The 12,244-nt window shown below is 33.9% G+C and overlaps 1 pseudogene; it reads right to left on the bottom strand.

Annotated features, from left to right (window-relative positions):
- Positions 1-192: 192 nt before the first annotated feature.
- Positions 193-10,575, bottom strand: LOC110726076 (annotated as a pseudogene).
- Positions 10,576-12,244: the final 1,669 nt, after the last annotated feature.

A 12,244-nucleotide genomic window follows, 5' to 3' on the forward strand; every position in this document is an offset into this window, starting at 1 on the left:
AGTATAAACATTTTATTTTTAAAAATACATAAATTAAAAAAATTACTACTATTATATGTTTATATACATGTAGATAAATATGAACTCTTGAAGACAGTCACATCTATAATTTTATGATAATTTAAAGTTTTTAACTGTATATATGCTTGAATAGGAATCAATGTAAATTTACGAGAATTGCAAATGTAAACCTTAAGAGAATAAAGAAGCTATTCATGTGAGATACAACTTAGATCCAATCGGCAATCGTATGATTTACATGGTCTTAGGGTTCTAATTTTTCCCATAACATACACATGCTCCATAAACAGATAGAAGTACAATATGATTAATGAACACAGCAGTACAAGTCAGATGACAATCGCGGTAAAAGAATGCAACACAGTGAAAAATATCGTATTACCCTCTTGCTATAATACAATACAAGCAAGTTCCAGTAAAAATTTCTATCACAAGTGCAATTTTCAGAAGCTGTGGTGTATCTATAATTGGATTGTTATGGCAGGTAGCTTTACACTTTCTTTTTTTTCTTTTAATTTTTTAATGTAAATGATTTCATGTAACACTTTGGTCTAAAGAAGAGATGGCTGATCCTAGAGCTCAGTCGGGATTGAGTTTTAATATGAGGTCTTTACCTTCAAAGAGAGCCTAAATAGTCCTTCAGTATATTTATGATAGGATTTGCATTCGATGCTTCGCCCAGTTTCTCAAAGATGATCCCATCCATTCTTGCCTGGATTCCCTCCATAGATGTCAACTCTTCAAGTAGTATTTTTAGAGTTCTGTCCACCCCAACAATAGTACCCCCTATGCCACTCAAAATCTCTGGCAACGAAGGGGATGGTCTTGACACTTCAACCAGTGTCACCTGCATCATTATCAGCATAAACAATGAGACGGGCACAGAATAAAGAGTTCACAAAAAGTGTCATCATGAAGAACTTTTAGAGACGGAGTAATTGGTATTTGGAAGCACATTATCATTTGGTTGTGGTTGACCTACAAATAGGACTGGTGGTCTGCCAAGCTTACAAGCCTTACTTCCCTAGAGTACGGCCACATCTTTGACAAAAATGTCTTCCTCAAATTTGAGTGACATTTAACTTGGGCACTAGCCACCTACTATTGCAATTCAAGACATTGTACTATTGTAGCCATGGTCCATAAAGATGTGGTATTTCAATAAATGCAGTGTTATTCAATAATACATGGGCATTATCTCAACAAGGCATCAACAAAGCATACCTATCACACGAGTGAGAATTAACAGAGATGGCAATAATTAAGAACTATGAAAGAAATTTTGAATGCAAAAGGCAGAAAAGTGCCACAGCACAATAGAAAGAAAGAGTTGGGAGTAAAATTAACACCAAACATTAGAGAGGTATGAGCCATAAAATAGAAAGGAAATACCGGTTGCTCTTGGGGAATGTTAGCCTTTTGCTTTGCTATGGCAACTGCACGGCCCATTCCACCTAAAGCATCAACAAGTCCTCGAGAAGCAGCATCACTTCCGGTCCAGACTCTTCCTTGTGCATTTTCTTCCATCTTATCTACCTATACATAAATGAAATAAATCAATCAATAATCTGTATTGATAGTGTAAAATTCAAATAATTCATGTTAAAATAAAAATAAAATAAAATAAAAGGTTAGTAATAGAAAAATTACAGGCATTGATCTTGAATAGGCTGCTTTATCTCGAAATTGTGTATAAGCATGCTGGGCAGACTTTGCAAAAAGCTCTGCTTCTTCCGGCCTATAACAAATTTGCATTTAGAATGAGAAACAAATCAAATGTTACTAAGATTGTAGCTATCAGTGAAAGTTTGCTCTTTGATGCTAAATGAGGGAAGATCTAAAATTAATTTACCCTTAACATAGCAAAAATTCACTTTTGAATTTTTGAGAACCCAACAATCTGAAGATTAATTGTCAAAGTTATTGACTTCTATTGCCAAGAGTGTTTTTTTTTTTTTTTTCGGGAATTTTTACAAAACCTTGTCATTCATCAGATAATATGCCCCGAAGTATAAATAATGTATTTTATCATGGAATTATCTGCAAGCACTTATATGCAAAACATATATCTTGTAAAGTTGTAAATGATCATATCAGATGTAAAATAAAATCTGTCATTATTCTAGCGAGTACTTTTGTAGCATGATGTAGAGCACAAAGTACATGCTAGTTCCTACTTCCTAGTGATCTGTAGACGTAGTTCATTTTAGGAAACCTTGCCCAAGCATGCAAGACAAGAACTTTCACCTGAAAGATCGCTGCTCTGCCGCAGTGAGCTCAGCAAACTTTCCCCTTGATATGATCTCCTTATTGAATCCAATCTTTTCATACAGCTTTCCCAAATTGAACTTCCCTATCAAACAAAACTACATTATTAGGTGCATTTCATGTTACAGCTAAGGACACATTGAGTAATTATCTAAGTGTGCTATAGATTCTAGCATCTATCAGCTCAAGCATCACATGAACATTTGATTTGATCCATAAGATATGTTCACTGCTGTGAAACAACAACAAAAAAATAAAAAATAAATAATAATAATAATAATAATAATAATAATAATAATAATAATAATAATAATAAATAATTCATTGCATTTATTTTATTTTTGTTTTGTTCAGGAGCAAATAGATACAGTTCAAAACTCATTCTTCAGAAAAGAGAAGTATAAGCATGAAGAAGTTAAAGCAAAACATAAATTTATCACTCACAAGCCTAACCAATGAATTGCCAAATTTTTTCCTTTTTTTTTATATATTTGAAACAACCAATGAATTGCCTAATGGTTATTAATCATTATAGCCTTTTCAGCTAAAATTATGCACAATATTAGATGATAGAAATGTTGCAAAGCTTATATATTGGATCCATGACATTAAGTCTCAGCTGCATTGTGAAGGATTTTGAGCTTGCCAAAACCGAAATATTAGGCCGCAATAGCCGCATTGCCTGTGAAAGTGGTTACGTGACCGTTACCACAATCGCAACCGCATCCGAGATTTAAAGCCATGATTGAATCTGGAATCTATATATTATTAGCAAAGGCAAAAGAAGAAATCAAAGGGTGAGACTTGGTGTTGTAAATTATCCCATTTTGGCATAGAGTACTCTGGTTCAGATCCATGAGACCCACCTTTCCAAGAAAGTAAAGATTATGCCCTTTCTTTGTGAAGCAAGAAGAAGAAGGTCAATACCAGAAGAAAAGAAAGGTCAAGTCAGCTGTACAATTATACAATGTGATGGTCATCAACCTCCTAACTCCCAATAATTCTGTACCAATTCTATGCAACTTACAATGCATCATTTACTATTTAGGACTACTCCACATACTATGTCAGGCCACTAAGGAATTGCTTCCTCCTATTTCAAATATATCACTAAAAAATCAGCTGCAACAAGTACAGTGTTGAAGGGAGTAACTTGCGGTGATCCCCAGTGCATAAAGGATTAACTGAGTATTGAACTATCAACTACTGATGAGACACGTGATACAGGAGTCATTTACTGAAGCCTATTGATGGGACAAGTGATACAAAAGTCTAACCTGTGACAACTCCAATTGAACCAGTCAAAGTAAGATTTTCTGCAACTATAGTCACTGCTCCCATCGCCATGTAATATCCCCCACTAGCTGCAACATCACCCATTGATGCAATAACAGGTTTTTCGGCAGCCAAAAGTCTTATCTCCCGCCACATCCTGAACATATTTGACAAGTGATTATCCATTAATGCCACGTAAAACTGTGATCATATTAATATATATTATTTTCTGGGCCTTTTTTCATATGAAAATTTATTCATGATTAAGGTCATAATATTGTTAAAGTCTGCAGTGTCAAAGCAGTATGTCGCATCTGTTACATCACACTTCACCACTATCTAGAAATGAATTGACAAACCAAATCATCCTCTTCAACTTCAGAATTTTAATAGTTTTGGTATCCATTTTTTAGATTATACTTTAAACTTTACATATTGTCATTGTGGAACTCCTTCCATGAGTTCCATCTAAATAGAAACTTGCATGTTTTTTCAACTATTTAGATAATTTCATATTGTCGTTCAATGAAAAAAATTCAACCTCTAACTGTTTTTTTTCCAACATTTTAAGGAACCATATAAAGCGTGCCTGTGTCTTCAATCTACCAACTTGATTTGTGTGTTAAAACAATAAATGTTGAATGTCATTTTCCCTTGTGGCTCTCTTTACACCCAAAAAATAAAAATAAAATGAAAAAAACAGCATGATGCCAACTTCCTAGGTGATAAGCTAAGAAATATTCATCACTTCATCTGGCATCACAGTACATTATACAGCAAAAGATTTTCCAAGAGGCCAACTATGCATACATTCACTAGAAATTATGATGACCTAACCCTGGTTTCCTACGTTGCTCAGACATGGCATGTCCGACACGGTTATGTACAGTGAAAAGAAGATGCTGATTAACATAGCTGGCTTCTAGTGTGATACATATGGGTAATTAAGAATCCAAGAGTAACAAAAGAAAAAAAAAGTGAATTAAAATATAACCATGCATTCAAATATACTGTATGTAAGAATAGGATACACTTACAGATCTGAAGCAAGAGCATCACCTCCAGGACTGTCAATTCGAATTATTGCAGCTTTATATCTTTTGGATTCTGGACAGAAATTCCAACATTAATACAAACAAACAAACTGGTCATTCTTGAGAAAAAAAATTAACAATTACTTTGTAGAAATTTAGAGGACATCATCACACTACTAAGGATACAACTAATCTTACAGCCATGTTAGGCTATATTCAGTTCATCACCAGCACTGCTTCCTGGACATTTGCTAACTTATCAATAAGGAAAAAACTATATAAGGTATGACAGATTGATAGATGAAAGCTTAATTTTTATCTTCTGGAACACTACCTATTCTGATTTATGCAACAATTACAAAAGTAAACCCATTGAAGAAATTCAATAATGCATACTTGATACGGATAAACAAATCAGACAAAGAATATAAGACATACCTCTTACACTACGTATTTTCTCGATTAGCTGTTCTGCAACTATGCCTGATGTAGACGAACTTAAAGGGCCACGAACACGACTGATGCTTCCAGAGGCTCTTATGACTGCAATCCTCTCTTTTCCTCCAGATAATTCCAGGGTCCATTTTTTCACTCCAGAGTATCGTCTGTAAATGCACGGTTGTCATAGATTTTATTCCAAATGTCCTACATAGATCACTGGAAAATATAGAGGTCTAATCTCCCCTTTTGCACTTTCACAATATTTGACTTTCTTAAGACAGCAATAATTCATGAAAAAGGTAAAAACCAGTTGACTTCCAGAAAAGCCATGCTTCATAGAGAAACAAGAATAACATTTGATATCCTTATAGCAGACAAGCACCAAATTCACATAATTCTCTAGTACAGCCAATAAGCCAACAATAATTATAAGTAACACTGATAAATTGAGATAAGCAGAACAATTATGGTGAAATGCCATTCAGTATGTTTAGATGCACTTCAGCCCATTCTAACAGTTTAATTTCTGAATAAAACAACCTAAATATCATATCGAAATAACAAAATATTGTACCAATTTAGTCAACTGTACCAATTCTTTGTAGTAATTTCACAAGAAAATAATGGTAAACTGACAATAAAATCTTGGATTTGGCTGATTTAAATCCCTACATGTTTGATGTTTATGATAGATACAAGACTAATCAGTAATTTCATTTGCATATAAAACTGGGTACGAATGTAATTTTATTTATAACTAGATTAGGTTCGTGCGATGCACGGTTTTAACATCATTTTTAACAATATTTTTAGCTTATTTGTGTGTAATATGTACGTAGTACAAATGATTTAAGCAAAATCTAATATATTGATAAATTAATAAAAAGTGGAACCCCAATTCATATAATATGTATAAAATATACGGAGTAGGAGAAAAAGATAATGTTTATAAGAAAATAAATAGTACAACCTTCCTTTAGTTTCTCTAATGGAAATTGCATAATTAGTCAATTTAAATACCACCTCCGACTTTTTTAGTTGCAACTTTGAGGTATTATTTGAGAGATAAAATTATTCCAAAGTTGCAACTAAAAAATCGGAGGTAGAATAAAATCTGTTAGGAAAATGTATAATTAATTTAACATTTTCAAATTTTTATTTATGTTGAAAAAAAAATGATGTCATAATTAGTTTTGGTGGAAAAAATTTTTATAAGAGGTTGACATGTGGAAAATAATGATATCAGCGGTAATTACTTTAGTTATATTATAGACTATAGTCTATGACCATAACTCAGCTACCCTCGGAGAGGTAATTGTAATAGCTCAATAGTACTGCTCATAATATGAGTGATGCTTGGCTATGTGGTGATGATTCTAATTGTATAATGGATGTTAATGAAAAAATTAGTTGCATTATTGTTACAGAACACTTACATAATGAAGCAGGGATACAATTTCTTGAGTGATCAAATTCCTTCTCAACAATGAACTAAGACCCTATTCTTTTGGATTGACTGAATGTGAATGGAGGGACTAAACTAAGCTGTAATACTGAGAGGAAGCTGGTTAAAATAAGATTTAACTAGAAAGCTGAAAAAAATATTTTTTAAAAGAACATGGACCAAGTGGGTTTGGAATAGGTTAAGCATTCCAAAACATAAAATCACTTTCAGGTTGTTATGGCTGCAAAGATTGAGCACTAAGGTCAGCCTAGCAATTATAGCATCTGTGATGATCTTTGTCCTCTTTGTGGCATATGTTTGAAGACTAAGGTATATCTGTTTTACCAGTGGCAGTTTTGCTTGAATTGACACATAGGAACTGGAGGGGAAATAATCTATGCAAATTATACATCTAAGTTAGCTCAAGCTTCAAAGGGACAAATTTTTAAAGGAAACTTTATAATGCTCTTACAGCAGCAAGTGTGTAATGTATTTGGAAGGTAAGAATTGGAGCTGTTTGGGGGAATTGTGTGCGAAGACCTAAGAAGGCAAACAGAGGCTTGATCAATTGTAAATAACTTGAGATCGAGATGTGCCTTTATGTTATCCTTCCTAGTAATCTAAGTAATTAACTAGGTAAGATAAACAGTGGCTTAATCAGGTAAATAGCTTGTGCTGATACTAGCTAGTGTTGTAATTGTTGTGAGAGAGAAGGGAAGTCCATGTCCATCCCATTTGACTTTGTAAATGGTAGCTTGGTTTTGAGGTGATCAAGTACAATAACTATCTTACCCTCCCAAAAAAAATCATACTTGGAACTTTGGAAATGGATTAAACTCCACTGCTCCACATAAAACTAGATTTAGCACCTACCCATTACTCCAACAGTGGAAAGATATAGATAAATTCTGAAATGAAAATCTAACCTAATGTTAATTAATTTCTTGGCTTTAGAATCAAGTATATACTATAGAGTTTATTAAATTATCGGGATAATTTCCATGTATGGCCACACTCTTTTTCAAAGTTTTTTAAGGAATCATTATATTTTTTAAACCGTAACCACTCGAAATCATATTCTAGGACATAAAAAATGAGCTCAATTTCACCTACTTGCAAAGCTCGTAATCACTTTCATCCATGTCACAAGTAAAATTCACAGAGATATTTTCTAATAAGTGTGACACATGCATATGTATGACATATTTTCTTCTTTATACTAAAATAAATACCTGTAATCAACCATGGGGAGTTTCTTTTCCTTCTCAATCCCCAATCTTTCTTTCAACATCGAAACCACCTACATAAACATGACTAAGTGTGTCATTTGTGGTATCAAAAGCAAAAGATGATTAACATGTAGCTGGAAATGAAGTGTTATGAGGGATGGTAATCTATTATAATGAACTAGAAAAAGATGTGTGTTATTTCATGAACTCTAAAGTCTATAGAAAAAGGTCTCTAATAAGGAGTGGTTTCATACCTCATCATCGTAATTAATATTTGTTATCCATCCCTCCTCTTTAAGCCTTTCAATTTTGTATACTCCTTCATTGATGAACTTCTCAACATCATCTTTGTTTTTTCCTGTACAGAAGTTTCAGTACAGAAACTGTAAAGCATTTTTTGTCATGTCAGCCCATGATTAAGATGGCTTTTATAATCAAGTGTAAGCAGACAATGGCAAATCACCTTTAGCAGCTGAAATTTTATCAAGCCAATTTCCATAGATATTATCAAGCAATGTAGTCAACATCTCTCGATTTTCTTCAGATATAGATTTGCGTGTAAGCTGGTCTCCAGCACTTTTAAACTTCCCAATCCTCTCAACCTGTGGTTCAATACCTACTTTCTCAAAAATACCTGTATGCAGAGATTAAATTGTCAATGCTAAACAGTGCATGATTGCATGACAATAAATAATCCTAGCTATATTCATGAAAAAAAAAAACCCCCACAAAGAAGAGCTACTGTCAACCGAAAACTTAGAATACCACAAAATGATTGAAACAAGAACTGTAACAATATATTTTTCTTTAGCAAAAGGTTTATGCTCAACATGCAGACAATCATATACGAATTCTACTAGAGCAAGATGTTCCCAAGAGAGTATTAATTGCAACTCTAGAGCACAAAAAAGTAAGCAATGCCAACCAAAACATACCTCCAAGAAATGATGCTTGAACAGTCAAACCATACAGCCGAAAATAAGCACTTGGAGGTGCATATACCTCTTCACAGGCAGAAGCTAGATAATACTCTTTCTCTCCACATGTTGGAAGATACCCACAACAAACTTTTCCTGCAAAAGCAACATATCACATAAATGTGGAAGGTCTTTAAAGGCAAAAGAATGAAGATGATCAGCACAAAGTTCGCATGAGATCCATGGAAGGTCTTTACAGGCTGCAGTTACATAAATGATAAAGGTCTGTAAAGGTGAAAGAATGAATGTCAGAACAAAGTTAGCACTAGGTCCATGGAAGGTCTTTACAGGCTGCAGTGCAGCTGCTAGCCATCCTAGGACTCTAAGAGCAACCAAACAAGTCCTATCATTCACAACATTCATCCTGATTATTATATTAAAGATATGACATACACGTTCCATTTCCGTGGAATTGGTACTTAGCGAAACATATACCAATTATTCCTTAACTTCCATACAAAGTCCTTTTATAATTTGCAAAAAACAAAACTAAGGCCAAAATTTCTCCTAACTTTTTAAACTTTATCAACACCTAAACATTATGTCAATGCCATCTAATCGAGCAAGCTGAAGCGAACACCTAATGTATTGTGCTAATTGCCATCCATTGTTAGTTGCAATAAAACTATCAGCATCGAAAACCAAAAGAATTATAAACACAAACACAAGGAATGTGACACAATATGCTCACCTGACTTCCGGAAAATCCAAAATATGCCTCCGAATTTCCTCAACTTTACCCCATCCACAATTCAAAGATTCAATATGAAGATAAACCCCAGAAATCCTAGGATCATAAGCTGCCTTTTATAAAATTCTCACATATTTGTGGCAGAGACAACCCTTGCGAAAACCGAGATTTCAACTGATCAGAAATCTGAAACTTCACAAAACATAAACAAATATCATCACAAGAATCTATAAAAATCAACACATTAAGTATAATTGATCATGTAATAACTCGAGACATTGCTCGAGCCCAAAAACTAGTTAAGCATTTAATAATAATAATTAAACAACACTATATGAACGCGTGATTTGTCATTCATTCCGAATTAATATAAAGGAAATCTTGAGAAAAATAATAAAAAAATAATTAAAAGATGGAGAAATAAACCTGGCCACGTAATTTGATGGTGAAAACACTGTTCTTCTTAACCCGTTGCCAAGGAAAAGCAATGAGCATCCGACATTTAACAACAAAACTCTTCCAAGCGCCAAATTCTTTGAATTCAAATTCACCACTAGGAAAAACTTCCTCAGATTTAGGAGCGCCATTAACAGAATCTTCATCAAGCTTTTCTTCAACCTTAACCTTAGAATTAGAATCGGAATTGGAATCGGAATCGAAAGCGTTGGTGGAGAAATTGAAATAGCGGCGACGAAGAATCGGAGCGAGGCGAAGAGAGGAGGAGAGAGAGAAAGAGGAGAAGGAGAGGAGAGAGAAAGTGGGAGGGAGAGAAAATGGGAGAAGAGAGAGGGAGTGGAGGTGGAGGAGAGAGAGTGGAGAGAAGGTGGAAGCTATGGCGGTGGATTGTGTGGAAACGAGGAGATGAATGAAGGAGTTTCGCCATTGTTGTAGCAGAGCAGAGCTTTGTGAAGTGATTTCTGGTATTGGTAGTTTGGTATTTGAATGAGTGGGGAAGAAGAAAGAAGATGATTAGTTCAGGAAGGTTACATATTCCTCCACGTCGACTCTCTTACTGTCTTACATCAAGCAAATAAAGTATACTCCATATGTTAAAAACTCGATCACCCAACCCAACCTAATCTAATCCGACCCGATTAAGTTACCAATTTGAATATTGACTTTTTACTACTATTCCTTATAGATTAAGGGTCTGTTCTCATTGACTGAACTCAGCTAAACTGAACTTAACGTATTAGAGCTGAGCTGAACTGAATGAATATTTTATAAAAGAAGGAGATAAGGAGCTAGACTGAAATGAACTTAACTTATTAGAACTAAAATGAACTGAAAATAAACGTATGAGAACAGGTCCTAAATTAGAATTATTTTGTTCAGTTCAATTTTGATAAAAGTTGTAATGTTAATGAATATTTCGTATTTGTTTTATATATGCAGACATCTTTTCTTTAATTTTCTAAGTTTGAATTATATTACACATCAACCATCTTTAACAAGTGAAAATTTATCGGCTAATTTTAAATGAACCAAATACTTCCCTCCTTGCTTAAGAGTATAGATCAATGACTTGTTAAAAATGACACATATGTAATTTTCTTCATAAAAACCATTTTATGCGAATGCATTAGGAAGGACTCTGGAAATCTTTTTAATAAGTTAAACCTACATTATTCAAGGCAAAAGCTTCAATAATTTCAATCTCATAATTGTATACGATTGAACAAGTATAATGTATTGTTCTTCTCCTTGAGGATTCGCTAGCACTTATTTTTTCTTCATCTACTGATGAATATTGTTGGATAGGAACTGCTTTACAAACTCCTTAACATTTTTCTTGAGCTGATGCATTACAGCAACAAGAGTTCCCCTTCTCTGCTTCTCATCACAGGTGAAGCTGATATCGATATATGACAACCTTCAAGTTCCATATCAAACAAACACATTAATGAAGAAAGATCATCCATTCCAACACACTCTATAAGGCTGAAGCTTCAGTAATGTCAGAAACGTAACATGCTCGAAATTTTCTTGAAGACACCAAAAATAAAACAATCCAGTAATCTTGCATCATCTCTCTTCTATTTAATCCACTTCGAGCCTAACACCATATACATTCACTTCATCACATTCATTATTGGCTTAATCCATTTAGTTTTTTGGGAAAAAACTAAAAGAAGAGCAGTAGTTTTTTTGTCCCTTCTTTCCCTGGTCACTAATATTCTGAAGATATCAGTCACTATTGGCATCAAGCGCACAGCTGTGACTAATCATAAAGGCTTCCAATAGCTCCATCCTATAAAAAGGATTTATCGCCAATGAATGAGAACTCTTCTTAGAAACAAAATATAAGACACCATGCATACAAACAAGAGCTTAAAGCAAATGAATTAATGAAGTTTCAAAATACTACCTCCGTTTCTATTAGATCTATTAATCTACTTGTTTTGACTTTTTACGCTTGTCAGCACGAAACTTTGACCATTAATATCTTTAATTATCAATAAGTAAAAATCATACAAAGTTGACATTTAGAGACTATACGTTGAGACATTTCTAACAAGATCCTAGATTATGATCTCCTCAAGAGAATCACTAACATTAGTCAAAGGGAGCATGTAAACATTAAAAAAGGTCAAAATGGATAAATGAAAAGAAAACATGGAGGGAGTAACACTTGTGAAAAAGGTCTTCCTTTCCATCAATGCACAAGTCATGCAAACATACTTCCAACACCTCATCTTATTTGTTTTTTAGAGGGTCTTATTATGTTTAAGAATGACATAGTCGTGAGCTCTCAACAAAGTGACAAAAATATGAGAGCGAGAGGGGTGATGAGACAAGTCACAAGTGTCAGCATGATTGATGAGAGTAAATAGAATATTTAGCTATTTATTAGTGTGTTAGAT

This window comes from Chenopodium quinoa, unplaced genomic scaffold (assembly GCF_001683475.1).
Source record: "Chenopodium quinoa cultivar QQ74 unplaced genomic scaffold, ASM168347v1, whole genome shotgun sequence".
Taxonomy (NCBI): Eukaryota; Viridiplantae; Streptophyta; class Magnoliopsida; order Caryophyllales; family Amaranthaceae; genus Chenopodium; species Chenopodium quinoa.